At 33.7% G+C, this 15,491-nt stretch overlaps 1 long non-coding RNA gene across 1 annotated transcript; it reads right to left on the bottom strand.

Moving 5' to 3' along the window:
• Positions 1-1,496: 1,496 nt before the first annotated feature.
• Positions 1,497-5,049, bottom strand: LOC131932541 (uncharacterized). The gene is made up of 3 exons (XR_009384604.1): positions 4,916-5,049; positions 4,332-4,422; positions 1,497-1,570 (listed from the first exon to the last, which is right to left on the bottom strand). It is a non-coding gene; the product is annotated as an uncharacterized LOC131932541 (long non-coding RNA).
• Between the last annotated feature and the right edge of the window lie 10,442 nt (positions 5,050-15,491).

Genomic DNA, 15,491 nt, shown 5'->3' with positions numbered 1-15,491 from the left:
TTACTTGTAAGCCTTTCACCATATTTTATGTTTGGTTGGCTTGAGTCGGGTACCTATATACAGCTCGATATATTTTTAAACATCTGAACCAAGCTCTTACCCCTGGTCACAAGCCGAATTCGACACAGAACGCTTCTATTATTATCTTCTATTATTAGCTTCTATTATTAGCTTCTATTTTTAGCTTCTATTAATAGCTTCTATTTTTAGCTTCTATTATTAGCTTCTATTATTAGTTTCTAATATTAGCTTCTATTATTTGCTTCTATTATTAACTTCTATTAATAGCTTCTATTATTAACTTTTATTACTAGCTTCTATTATTGGCTTCTATTATTTGCTTCTATTATTAGCTTCTATTAATAGCTTCTATTATTAATGTTTAACCTGGCATAAAACACTACACTACAGCACTCAATTAGGATAGAGGTTAAATGGTAGAGCTGTTAACTGATAACTCGAGCCTCGAGTTCGGATCCCTGGTTTGAGTCCACTCAGCTTTTAATGGGTACCTGACTCACGTTAAGGAATCTAAAGGCGGTTCGGCATAGTAATAACCACATTATCGCTTTATACTGCAACTGGTCTACTCTAATTCTCTTGTTCCATGGACCGTAGGATTTTCAAAAATTTACGTTTACTGCAACACACACACACATACACACACACATACACCTACCTTGTCCTTTTCATAGGATTTAAAAGCAACAATCAAGGAGACTTTATACTGTGTGACCAGTCTCCAGAAATCATTGACCGTAGTGGGCATGGGAAGCTGGGTCAGAAACTGTTTGGTCTGGGTGTACAGGCTCTGGTTTTAGATGGGATACAAATCAATAATAGCCGAATAATCAAGTATAAATTATTGTTAGCTCAATAATCAAGAACAAATCATTAATAGCCCAATAATCAAGAACAAGTCAATCTTGTCACAACCATAAACACTTTTCCGATTGCATAATTGAAGACCTTAGTGCTAAAAGTACTTAAGTCACAAAAACAACATTTTGAGAAAAATGAGTTCAAAGATTAAAATTTACTATGAAACATTACGTTTTTATATTATTTGTTTGTTTGGAAGAGCAAATTAAATACATTCTTCAGTATCACTATTTGTTTATAAGATAAAGTTAAACTAGAGGAATAACGATCAATGCTTGGTTTGATTTTCACAAAAATGTGACTTAAGTACTTTTAGCACTGGGCTCTTCAATTTATAATGTGTTTCTACAATTGTATATTGCTAAATTTTTATTTTCTTTCATTAAATAAAAATTAGTTTGTACATTTATAACATCCACTATATTATTTTCAACAAAAGTCCGTATCGTTAAGTGCTCGATATATCGCTGAACATACTGATTATATAGCCTCAAAAATATTGCGAACAGAGAGAGAGAGAGAGAGAGAGAGAGAGAAGTGCGCAATGGGCTTTTAGATATAAGGATTGTATACAATTAAAAACATTTAAAAACTAAGCGAAAAAACAGTCTTACAGGTAATGTGACAGCATTGATATAGCCCTCTTCTCCGGGGGAATCCACTTGTAAAAGAGGTTGATACTTTTTGTCTAAACAATACATAGATTAGTTAATTGATCAGAAATAATTTATAGTATAAGCCGCTTGTGTCATTTCGCTACTTCCGTTCGTCAGTCAACAGTATAGCTACTTTTTCTTCGTTTCTCAAGCTTCATTTCAACTCACGACAGTAAGAACATAATTAATGGAATACACGGCCGTTTGTTTGATTAAGCAATTTAATAACGCGTTTGCGGTTATATTTTATTTTGTGTTTGCATTTTTGTTTGCGTTTGCGTGTTGCGTTTGCATTAGCGTTTGTGTTTGCGTTTAAGTGATGCGTTTGCCATAGCGTTTGCGTTTTGTTTTGTGTTTATGCTTGTGTTTATATTTGCGTTTTCGTTTGTGTTTGCGTTTGCGTTTGTGTATGTGTGTGTATGTGTATGTGTATGTGTATGTGTATGTGTATGTGTATGTGTATGTGTATGTGTATGTATATCTGTATGTGTATGTGTATGTGTATGTGTATGTGTATGTGTATGTGTATGTGTATGTGTATGTGTATGTGTATGTGTATGTGTATGTGTATGTGTATGTGTATGTGTATGTGTATGTGTATGTGTATGTGTATGTGTATGTGTATGTGTATGTGTATGTGTATGTGTATGTGTATGTGTATGTGTATGTGTTTTTGTATGTGTATGTGTATGTGTATGTGTATGTGTATGTGTATGTGTATGTGTATGTGTATGTGTATGTGTATGTGTATGTGTATGTGTATGTGTATGTGTATGTGTATGTGTATGTGTTTGTGTATGTGTATGTGTATGTGTATGTGTATGTGTATGTGTATGTGTATGTGTATGTGTATGTGTATGTGTATGTGTATGTGTATGTGTATGTGTATGTGTATGTGTATGTGTATGTGTATGTGTATGTGTATGTGTATGTGTATGTGTATGTGTATGTGTATGTGTATGTGTATGTGTATGTGTATGTGTATGTGTATGTGTATGTGTATGTGTATGTGTATGTGTATGTGTATGTGTATGTGTATGTGTATGTGTATGTGTATGTGTATGTGTATGTGTATGTGTATGTGTATGTGTATGTGTATGTGTATGTGTATGTGTATGTGTATGTGTATGTGTATGTGTATGTGTATGTGTATGTGTATGTGTATGTGTATGTGTATGTGTATGTGTATGTGTATGTGTATGTGTATGTGTATGTGTATGTGTATGTGTATGTGTATGTGTATGTGTATGTGTATGTGTATGTGTATGTGTATGTGTATGTGTATGTGTATGTGTATGTGTATGTGTATGTGTATGTGTATGTGTATGTGTATGTGTATGTGTATGTGTATGTGTATGTGTACGTGCACGTGCACGTGTACGTGTACGTGTACGTGTACGTGTACGTGTACGTGTACGTGTACGTGTACGTGTACGTGTACGTGTACGTGTACGTGTACGTGTACGTGTACGTGTACGTGTACGTGTACGTGTACGTGCACGTGTACGTGTACGTGTACGTGCACGTGTACGTGCACGTGTACGTGTACGTGCACGTGTACGTGTACGTGTACGTGCACGTGTACGTGCACGTGTACGTGTACGTGTACGTGTACGTGTACGTGTACGTGTACGTGTACGTGTACGTGTACGTGTACGTGTACGTGTACGTGTACGTGTACGTGTACGTGTACGTGTACGTGTACGTGTACGTGTACGTGTACGTGTACGTGTACGTGTACGTGTACGTGTACGTGTACGTGTACGTGTACGTGTACGTGTACGTGTATGTGCATGTGCATGTGCACGTGCATGTGCATGTGCATGTGCATGTGCTTGTGATTGTGCATTTGCACGCGCGTGTGCGTGTGCTTGTGCTTGTGCATGTGCTTGTGATTGTGCATTTGCACGCGCGTGTGCGTGTGCTTGTGCTTGTGCATTTGCATTTGCATTTGCATTTGCATTTGCATTTGCATTTGCATTTGCATTTGCATTTGCATTTGCATTTGCATTTGCATTTGCATTTGCATTTGCGTTTGCATTTGCATTTGCATTTGCATTTACATTTGCATTTGCATTTGCATTTGAATTTGAATTTGAATTTGAATTTGAATTTGAATTTGAATTTGAATTTGAATTTGCATTTGCATTTGCATTTGCATTTGCATTTGCATTTGCATTTGCATTTGCATTTGCATTTGTCTTTGTTTTTGTGTTACGGTTGTGTTTGCGTTTTTGCTTGCGTTTGCGCTTGTGTTTGCGATTGCGTTTACGTCGAATCTATACTTACACTGACCAAGTAGAATGTCGATTCTATATTTTTATTTATTAGGTAGAATGTCGATTCTATATTTACACTTACTAGGTTGAATGTCGATTCTTTATTTACATTTACCATGTAGAATATCGATTCTAAAATTTACTCTTACCAAGTAGAATGGTGTTTCTATATTTACACTTACTATGTAGAATGTTTAATCTGTCGTTACGCTGAGTGATAGAATGGTGTGCCTATTTTTACACTTAACTAGTAGAATGTTGAATCTGTCTTTACACTTAGTAGTAAAATATAAAATCTATTTTCACACTTACTATAGTTAATGTCGTTGCACACTTACCTGGTGCAATGTCGAATGTTGTGTTACACCTCTTACATACTTAGATTCTAGATTGGTGAATCCATCTTACTCATGTTCCACACTTACCTGATAGAATTTCTGAATCTATCTTTACTGTTGGTATACACTTACCTGGTATAATGAGGAATCTATTTTTACTATTGGTATTCACTTACCTGGTATAATGAAGAATCTATTTTTACTTTTTGGATCTTGGGTAACGTCCCCTACACCACCAGTAAGTTGTGTCTCAAAACTAAACAGGTTCTGAAATAATGGGTATTGAACACCAATTTAATAGTGATTTACTTGAATAAAAATCATGTTGTAAAAGCACATGTTTAACAGTAGGTAATGTGTAACTAATTCTTATTAAGGTTAGGTTGGCTGACCCAAGCACATTACCCCGAGGCTAATGAGGCTGCAACCAATGTAGATGAGGAAATGGAGTCTATTAAGTGATATGACTACAAAATATGCTTTTTTTACTTATGTTTCGGCAACCTAATCTGGTACAAAAGATAATGCATAGTATTCCTTTGAGATATTCCGGCACACTATACTGGTTGTATCTGATAGTCGGAATCATAATTTATTAAACATATTATATAGTTGTAAGGAACCATACCCCCGCATAATAAGAGCTGCCGAGTGTTGGCAATCGAAAAAAATATTATTCATTGAGCATTGATGTTTTCATCAAAATATTTTTATTTACAATCAGAATACGAAGAAACAAAGCCACTGAATACAAACTTACATTGAATTCATTTTCAAAATTATTTTTCCCGTCGACGAGGTTCCTCATGAGATGTAGTTTGAGACAGATGGCGCTGATGTGTGTGTAGCTGCCTGTACAGGCGACGCTAGCCTGCGCAGCGTGGTGCAGGAACATGTACTGCTCCTGGAAAACAAATGCAAGTAGCTAGTCTCTCTCTCTCTCTCTCTCTCTCTCTCTCTCTCTTTCTCTCTGAGGCCTGGTCAAGAAGCATGTTCTTCTCCTGGAAGACACATGTTTCGTTAAGTAACAAGTCTCTCTCTCTCCCTCTCTCTGTCCCTCTCTCTCTCATTCTATCTCTCTCTTCCTCCATCTCCATCTCTCTCTCTCTCTCTCCTTCTCTCTCTCTCTCTCTTCCACTCTCTCCTAGTTTGCCCCACTTAGTTTTGGTGTCACATATCTTCTAGTGTGTACTTATATTACCAACACTTCCTCTATGCAGCGAATACAACAATATCGATGACAGTGATAACACAGTACAAAACGTCTGTTAGAAATTATCCAGTGATCTAAACAATTGTCCTAGTATTATTCTTAATAACAATTCAATTTTTACTGGGTTTTTTTTTTATTTTACTAAACAGTTGTACACTTCCTCCAAACTAAAAAAGAGTTGTGAAACAATGACAAATTGTTTGGTGATAATTAGAATGCTTGTTTTTTTAACGTTGTATAAATAAACCTAATGCATTTGTAATGTTTGATTCCAATTGAAAAAAATTAACTGTAGAGCGTTTCAGAAAGGAGTTGTGTTATTAACTAGATCCGTTGTATGTTTTTCTTTTTTATTTAAATCCGTTAATCCGGCTACTCATATCTCACTTTTTCTCGTATATACACATGTTTTTTTTAGCTCACTCGATGACTCTATTCTAAAACATCTCATGTGTGAGTTATTTTGAAACCAAAATATCAATTCCTTTTTTCTTTTTATCAATTACAATATTAGTGTAGTTTAATATTGATTTAGAATTAGTTAGAATCTAATATCAAGTTAAAAATTTGCTATACAATAATCTAAATCTGATGCTTTATTTAGCGAATAAATTTGCTACGTTTTTGTTTTAAACATTTTATGCAAGAAATAATTTTACATCTTTTGATGAAGGAAAAAATCTTGACAATTTGTTAAAATATTTCATTTAATGTTCGTTATTTTATTTTATTTTTTTATACTAAAGAGCTAGTGAGAAAACATTGCAAGTGCAATAAACCGGGAGTGATCTCCCCTAAAATTTCTCGAATATTTTTATATAAAATAACAGGGGATGGGAACTCGGGCTATAGACATGATTTTTAATCCATTTTAAATACTTAAAGTTTTAAAAATAGAAAAAAATCTCGTAGACAAAAGAATTGCACGCCAAATAAAAAAGCGCATAATAGTGCGCAATATTATTAGTATTTTAAAAATTTACATTAGTATTTTTAGAAATCGGAAGTAGCGTAAATTACTACTTCCTGTCAACGGAAATGACTCAAAATTTAACAGAAGGTAGAAAACTAGATTTTAAACTTACATGTGAAATTTCGTTTATCTATCTCAAATAGTACGTAAGTTATAGGCTTTTGAAAATTTCAAAGTAGAAAAAGTACCACTTCCGGTTATCGGAAATCGCTCAAAAGTTGATACGGATCTACGATTTTCATAGAATACTTATATATGAAATTTCATCAACCTAGCTGTTGCGGTACTCAAGTTATCGTGTTTACACATACACACAGACAGACACAAAGACACACAGACATACGGACAAGATTGCAAAATTATGTTTTTCCGTATCAGTGAGATGTAAAACGTCAAGATTTGTAAAAATCTCGATTTTTATTTTGCACGATTACAAGACTTTCTCTATAGCATACTTCTAATATACGAGAAAGTAAAAATGTCATTTCTTGTAACATGTTAATAAATAAACCGGGAGTGATCTCCCCTAAACTTTCTCGAATCTAATAAAGAAAGCTGAATCCAGTATATTTGTTTGTAAAAATAAGTTTGTCGTTGACATACTTTTATGGATTTAAGTGTTAGACTATTATCGATTTCATGGTCTAAATTTAACAGTTAAAAAATTACTATTGAAAGTGTTGGGAAATAATTTTAATTTTTCAAACTGATAGTAATAATTGTTGGCATGTTCATTAAACACAATTTTAAAAAAATAACAAAAATTCTAATTATGTCTGAAAATTATTTATATTTAGTCCTTTAGCACTTACTTCCCTTTGATAAATTAGGAAAACACAATTACTTCCCTTTATAAAACATTCCATTAGTGGAAAAGAATTTACTTTTTATTACTTTGTTTTGGTGTTGGGAAAAAAATAATTACATAATTAGCGGGGATAGATCAAGTGCAAATGTTGTAGGTATTTTACGAATAAGCTTGTAGTATTATAATTGTTCATTTGCTTTGGTTTGGCATCTACGTTCGTTTAAGTGAGTGCAAAAGACTATGACTAAGTTGGGGTACTATAGTCGATTATTAAGCTGAAACAGGCGATTCTGCCCCGGCTAGACTGTGAGCACTTTGCGTTTATGTTCGCGTTAGTGTTTTCTTTGTGTTTAGGTTGGTTTTGCGTTAGTGGTTGCGTTTTGATTTGTTTCGTTTTTGTTCTTTCCTTTTTCGTTTTCGTTTGTGTTTTTTTCTTTGGGTTTGTGTTTGTATTTGTGTTTGTGGTTGGTTTTGCGTTTGGATTTGGTTTGTTTTCGTTTGCTTTTTCGTTTGTGTTTTTTTCTTTGTGTTCGTATTGGTGTTTGTGGCTGTGGTTGGGTTTGTTGTTAGGTTTTTGTTTTCGTCTGCTTTTTTGTTTGTTTTTTCTTTGTGTTTGTATTGGTGTTTGTGATTGTGGTTGGGTTTGTTGTTAGGTTTTTGTTTTTGTTTGTATTTGTAATTGTGTTAGCGTTATGTTTGCGTTTTGTTGTTTTGGTTGGTTGTGGTTTGGGTGGGCAATGCCGTGTTTATGATGATAACTAAACACACAGGTAATGGTCTTTAACAGAAAGGTTTTTCACAGAAGCCAGAGCAGGGCCTGGCCGGGACGGCTAGTATTCTTATATAACTTGGAATATAGACATGATTTTTAATTACTTAAACTTTTAAAAATAGAAAATAATCTCATAGAAAAAAAAATTGCGCACCAAGGGAACGCCAAACGAAATGTGCATAATAGTGCGCAATATTATTAGTACTTTATAAATTTACATGCATTTTTTGAGAAATCGGAAATTGCGTAAATTAGTACTTCCGGTCAACGGAAATTACTCAATATTTGACAGAAGGTAGAGAATTAGATCTTTTACTTACACGTGAAATTTCATTTATCTATCTGAAATAGTACTCAAGTTATAGGCTTTTGAAAAATTCAAAGTAGAAAAAGTACCACTTCAGGTTATCAGAAATCGCTCAAAAGTTGATACGAATCTACGATTTTGATAAAATACTTATATATAAAATTTCATTAACCTAGCAGTAACGGTACTCAAGTTATCGTGTTTACACACAGACAGACAGACAGACAGACAGACAGACAGACAGACACACAGACATACGGACAAGATTGCAAAATTATGTTTTTCCATATCAGTGAGGTGTAAAACGTCGAGATTTGTAAAAATCTCGATTTTTTTTGCACGATTACAAGACTTTCTCTATACTTCGTATTTACGAGAAAGTAAAAAAGAATGGTTTCTTTAATTATGATTAGAAACATTTCTGGTGTATAATCTATATACTACTAAAAGTCAAGTTTGTTTACATGTTTCAATATTTATTTTTTTGTTTGTTTTTTTGTTTGGCTGATTGACTATTGCACATGGTTGCACTCATCGTGGAGAGCTGTAAAATAGTATGTAGGTTGAGTTTTTTTTTTGTTTTAAGTCAGACTGTTAATCACACCTTTATTTGAAGACGTTAATTAATTTATTGATTTATTCATAGGTAGAGTAACCCTATTTTTTTAAAAAGATCAGAACGACCACTACACTCGGCGGGACCGTGACGTCACAGTTTTTTGTTTACTCTTTAGTACAATAAAATGGCGGCGTCTATCGAAGAAAATTATGTTCCCATTCAAAAGTTTAACGCTTTCTAAATCTAAATTTCTGTCGGTCATAACTTTAACAATACGTCCGTTTGCTGTATTTATTACGTTCCAACACTTATATCAATTTTCAACTGTCTTTTTCATTTAGTTTTACGATAAATTTCTAGAATTTAGAATCTAGGTCAAATCAAAGATTTATTAGTTATAAATACAATCCAAAAAAAACGAGACTTAAGCAAACCAGTCGTAGATCTAGAATATAGATAATTCTATCTAGATTTAGATAATAATGAGTTTCTATATACTAAACTATTTTAGACCTTTATTATTTTGTATAAATCTTTGTTTCGACTATGCAAATTTTGAAATGCTGATTCCAGGGCCTATTTGCGTAGCTTAAGATTCATACGCGGCTTCGATACCGGTAATTTTGCTAAATTATAAACGTAAATTCTAAATATAGCTCAGTCGTAGATCTAAAATATAGATAATTTTCTATCTAGATTTAGAAAATAATGATTTTCTGTATACTAAACTATTTTAGACCTTTATTATTTTATATAAATCTTGGTTTGGAATATGGTAATTTTGAAATGCTCGCTCCGGGCCTATTCGCGTAGCTAATGATTAGATCTAGATCTAGATTCTAGATCTAGCAAGAAAAACTAAACTTAAGACTTAAGCAAACGAGACCTTCTTTATTTTATATAAATCTTTGTTTGGCTAATTTAAGATAAAATTTAATTCGAAAGTTACTACTACTAGACTTAGATCTAGATCTATGAGCGTAAATCAAGTTGCAAAAGGAGACTTAAAATATAGTATAAAAATTCACTTGTGACGGCACGAGTAAATAGCTAAGTTGGTAGTGTAGTCGACACTCATGCGGGTGGCACAGGTTCAAGACCAATTTGTCAATGATATTTTTTTTTTCATTTTTTTTTAATGTGAATGATAAAGTTGCCTATCTGAACTTGGCAGGATACAGGGCAGGTGAAGTGGAGTTCCATCTGTTTCTTTGTCCTAAGCATATGAAAGGATAGTGTGGTCAGAGACATGCTCGGCTGGAATCGTTTTTTAAACGATAAAAACATGTTGTCTGAGACTTGGCGGGACACTGGGCAGGTGAAGTAGAGTTGAGTAGGTCACTTGTGACGTCAGTATAGGAAGGGATAGTCCGAAATCGGTGTTTTCGTTGTTTTTAAAAGATAAAAAACATATTTTTGAATGTGGGGTCTGTTTTTTGTGACGATAAGTGACACTGCAGTAGCGTAGCGAGGAGGGGGGGGGGGGGGGTGGGGGGGGGGACATATGTCCCCGGGCGCCGACCTTAGGGGGCGCCAAAATGGGTTGGAAAAATAAATTGAAAGGTTGAGGGGGGTGCAAATCGAAAGTTTGGGTGGGGGGGGGGGGCGGGTTCAAATCAAAATCTTGAGGGGGGGGGTGCACATCAAAAGTTTGGGGGGGGGGGGTTGCAAATCGAAATCTTGCGGGGTGGGGGGTTCAAATTGAAAAGTTTGTCCCCGGGTGCCGGGAAGGGTCGCCATGCCTCTGAGTGACAGACGTGATGTTTTTTGATGGATTACCCACGAAACCCACAGTTATCCAACGGATGACGGGTAGTCTAGTCTAAAGTTAAAACTAGAATATTTTTAAAACAGAGTTGTAGAGCGTCGAACTTACAAAGGTTTGAACCGTGTTGGGCATGTCGTGTCTGAGTCTGGAGACCGTGTCGACAAAGTCCACGGCTTGGTTCAGCTTGGCTTGACGGATCAAATCGTGTAGTGCTATAAACACGGAGCTTCTCGTTGTATCCGTCCTGTTAGGTACACACGGGAAATAATGTGTCAAATGTGGTGCCTATATACAATGGCAGAAGTAGTTGATAAAGTACAGACTCGCTTCTGTTATCTCTGTATTAAATGCTATATTTGTCTAAAATAGTTTATAGAATGTATGTGTACTATAAATACTAAATCGAGAAAATGTATATCAAATATAACCACCATATTAACTACTTTACTAACAAAATAAATCGGGAGTGATATCCCCTAAACTTTCTGAAATATTCTTATCTATATATATAATTCTCTTCAGGGAGCCGTTAGAAAACAAGCTGCAAGCGCGCCTTACAGTCCCCTCTCTTCCTCTCTATCGCTACCACCCCCACCCCCTCACATGGTCTGGTGAGCTGTGGTTCACGCTGTTTACATTTTACAATCATAGAGACGGGTTTGGTGACGGCTATTAGGGGCAGATAATTTAGGTTGAAACGATTTTAAACTTAGAGGAGGTAACTAAGAGGAGGCTGCTTTCACGTGGGGGGGGGGGGGGAATGGGGGTTTAGTGTTTTTAAGCAAATATTTTCAGTGGCAGCATTGGTACTGTCGAATTCACAAATTATAAATTACTGAAAAGTAGAAAAAAAAACAACTAAATAGCGGCGTATGATACGCAGCGGGTCGGCTCGTACAAAATAACAGGGGACGGGAACTCGGGCTATAGACATGATTTTTAATCCATTTTAAATACTTAACGTTTTAAAAATAGAATAAAATCTCGTAGACAAATTAATTGCACACAAAGTAAACGCCAAATAAAAAAAGCGCATAATAGTGCACAATATTATTAGTACTTTTAAAATTTACATTAGTTTTTTGAGAAATCTGAAGTAGCGTTAATTACTACTTCCTGTCAACGGAAATTACTCAAAATTTTACAGAAGGTAGAGAATTAGATCTTTTACTTACATGTGAAATTTCATTTATCTATCTGAAATAGTACTCAAGTTATAGGGTTTTGAAAAATTCAAAGTAGGAAAAGTACCACTTCCGGTTATCGGAAATCGCTCAAAAGTTGATACGGATCTACGATTTTGATAAAATACTTACATTTGAAATTTCATCAACCTAGCTGTAACGGTACTCAAGTGATCGTGTTTACATACGGACACACAGACAGACAGACACACAGACATACGGACAAGATTGCAAAATTATGTTTTTTCCGTATCATTGAGGTGTAAACCGTCGAGATTTGAAAAAATCTCGATTTTTTTTGCACGACTATAAGACTTTCTCTATACTTCGTAAATAAGAGAAAGTAAAAATGTATTATTTAAATGATATATATATATATATATATATATATATATATATATATATATATATATATATATATATATATATATATATATATATATATATATATTTATTTATTTATTTATTTATTTATATATATATATAGTCACAGTTAATACATGTTGTAAAATATGTCGTTTTTGTGTCTTTCAAAGCTTACCCAGAATGCACCAGTGTGATAGTTTCTAGTGTGTTTATGAAGACCTTGTGTTCAAAGTCAACCAAACTCCACATACACGGGTCAGACCCGTCTTCCGGCCAAGCCGTGTACTGGAAGTGGGTCACACGACGTGGTGGGTTGTCGTCCTTATCATTGGGGAAGAAAGAAACAAGCATTATATTTATAGATGGCAGAAAATTCGATTAAACCTAACAAATCCTATGCTAATGTGAGTTTTTGTAATATCCTTTCCTTAATTTCGATATGGTGTGTAATTATAATTGCTTTGTTTTTGTATGACTTTGTTGTAGTACTTATAATTATGTTGCTGTTATTAGTTTACGTTTATCTCGTGTATGCTTGTTATCACCATGTAAATTTATATGAGACAATGTGGTCGGTCGTCTCAAGTTCGGATCCCGGGTTCGAATCTGTGTCACGCCCCATAGCCCACTAAGCTTTGATAGGTTCGTCACTTACATCAGGGAGAGCAAATTCAGCTGCTCATGTCACTGACCACGCTATCTTCATATACGCCTACCTTGGGTCATGGAAATGGGTAAGCTCTACTTTATCCGAACTAGTGACTGTCAGATACATAACAGCATGCAATTTTACATTTAATACAATTTTAAAGTTTAAACAAAAATAAATATCGTTATTTTTTTCTTCAAAGGCTTAGCAAAATATCTATCTATATCTTACTTTGTCAATGCGCACAGACGTAATATTTGTTATTTCTACTATTTTAGTTCTATTTTAGAGCGGGACTACACTCTCGACCTTTGAAATAATAGTTTAAATTTTATACCGTTTTAAAAAAGAATAAACTTTTGAAATAAAATACAATTTACTTTTGTGATTTCCAAAGTCCGAATAGTATAATCTAGAAAAACTTCTGTTTTCACCGTCTTCACTCTATAGCAATCAATGTTTTGATCTTTCATTGACCAATAGCTGTATTCATTCTAAAAAAATGATTTTTTGATAAAGTATTTTCACCTTAGAAATATTCAAGTTATCGAACAAAAAATATAAACAAAACCGCTGTCATTTTCCATACCAATCTTACATGTTTCAAAACACATTTTACATTGGGAAAAATCAGAATTATTATCTATTTAATTGGATAATGGAGCAGTACTCTGATGTTTGTGTGTTTTTGCAACTTACATCGATTTTCTCTGTGCTAATCATGACGACTTTTACAACTTGTTTGTCCCATAGCAGATTGAGAAAGCCGACCACAGTCGCAGCTACCGGACCTACGAGAAGATGTGAAAAAATGAATGAATGTTATTTACCTAAGCAAATATTCGTAATAACAAATTTTGCTACTGACTATAGTAATATTTAAAGTAATTTTTAACTATGTAATGTCTAATTAGATTGGCAATTAGAAACTGTTACGTTGTTATTGTAATAAATTTTACTTACTCAAGCATAGATTGAAAACAAGTTAAATAGTTTTTATTTCACGAAGACCTTCAAAAGCAAGTTAAATTACTTTCATTGCCTTAGGCTCAACTTCTTTCAATGATAAAAATGTGTATACGTATACAAAGTTAGTAATCCAAGCTAGACTCAACATTAACACATTTTACTAGAGAATATATGAAAACGTTAACAAATTACCTTGTGATACTATTATTTCTTCTTTAGCCAACTTAAAGAAATAGAATAATTCAACATGGTTAGTCAAAACAAGAAATATTCAGTTTTTTTTTTTATATTCATGTTTCAACCCAAAATCTAGTTTATTAATATGTGCAAAGTAACAAATTGAGTATTATTGATGTATAAACGTATTATAATATGAATGTGCAAAATATGTATTAGCCGAAGTGAATAAGATAAAAACAGTATTTTTCATGTATAGGAAGAGAGAGTTAAGTTATAGATTTTACATTGTGTTGCCGGTATGAATTAGCGTCTTGTTGTAACAATTATTGAAAACCAAGTTATAAACATCTTGAGATATTTAAAGAACATGCACAATAAAATTTACTTTACAAATTTTAGCTGCGCCATTTTTAAATAAAGAAAAAAAGTCATTACATACAAAAATATGGATAATCGTACTGATTTTAAAATTATATGACAGCAAGTAAAAATACTAAAAAATAAATCACTTTTATTTTGTGTAGTCAAAACATGTTTTGCTGAAAAATTATCTAAACAAGTACATTTTCGATTAATCTCTTTTTAGTACTTTAAAAGCCTTATTTCACAAAAGTATTTACCTCATTTTTTTTTTACTTTTTAACAATTAAAAATTAAATTGCAAAGATAAATGTAACTTGAAACTGTTTAAATGAATACCTTTATTTATTTTTATATATCATGTATTTATTAGAGGTTTTAGTTTAAGATCAGATATTTAGCGCGCGCTCTTAACTCTAGACGACACACCTGTCTCATTAACGTCGGTCACTAAGTCTCAGGTGTGTAAACTCACGATTACAACACACCAGTCTCCCCCCCCCCCCCCCCCCCCTCTCTCCCAAGTGGTTATAGCTAACTTCGCTACCGACTCTAGAAAAATTTAAAATATATTTAAAATAATTAATGATATAATATCTAATTAGATTTGAAATTATATACTCGTGCATTGTCATTGGAAATAAAAATTTCTGGAAAGATTGAGTTACTCGATTCAACAAGAACCCCACCAGAGACGGAAGATTTAACTAAAGTAAAAACAAAACAATACATATTAAACATCCGCGCCTCACCGCCAGAAATGAGAGGCTGAGCAAATTGACAGTCTTTTTCTCGGGCCACGGTGTGACGTTGATGCATGCATGGTCATCTGGGGATGTAGACCAATGGTCATTTATGGTGTAAAAGGTGTACAAATAGATATGAACAAATGTATGTATAATGGGGATGTTAGTTCTTGATTGTTAATGTTTTAAACGTATTTTAAAATCTATATACTACTAAAAGTCAAGTTTGTTTACATGTTTGAATATTTATTTTTTTGTTTGTTTGTTTGTTTGCCTGATTGACTATCTCGCATGGTTGCACTCATCGTGGAAAGCTGTAAAATAGTATGTAGGTAGAGAAAAAATTTTGTTTTAAGACAAACTGTTAATCACAAATTTATTTAAAGACGTTAATTAATTTATTGATTTATTCATTGTTAAATTAACCGTATTTTTTTAAAAATGTTAATACTTTGAATAAACTTTGTGGGGATAGTGACGTC

The sequence above is a fragment of the Physella acuta genome, unplaced genomic scaffold, assembly GCF_028476545.2.
Source record: "Physella acuta isolate Inbredline_101_S28 unplaced genomic scaffold, ASM2847654v3 ptg002202l, whole genome shotgun sequence".
Lineage (NCBI taxonomy): Eukaryota > Metazoa > Mollusca > Gastropoda > Physidae > Physella > Physella acuta.
The sequence above is the reverse complement of the archived record's forward strand: the minus strand, read 5'-3'. Positions and strand labels throughout refer to the sequence as shown.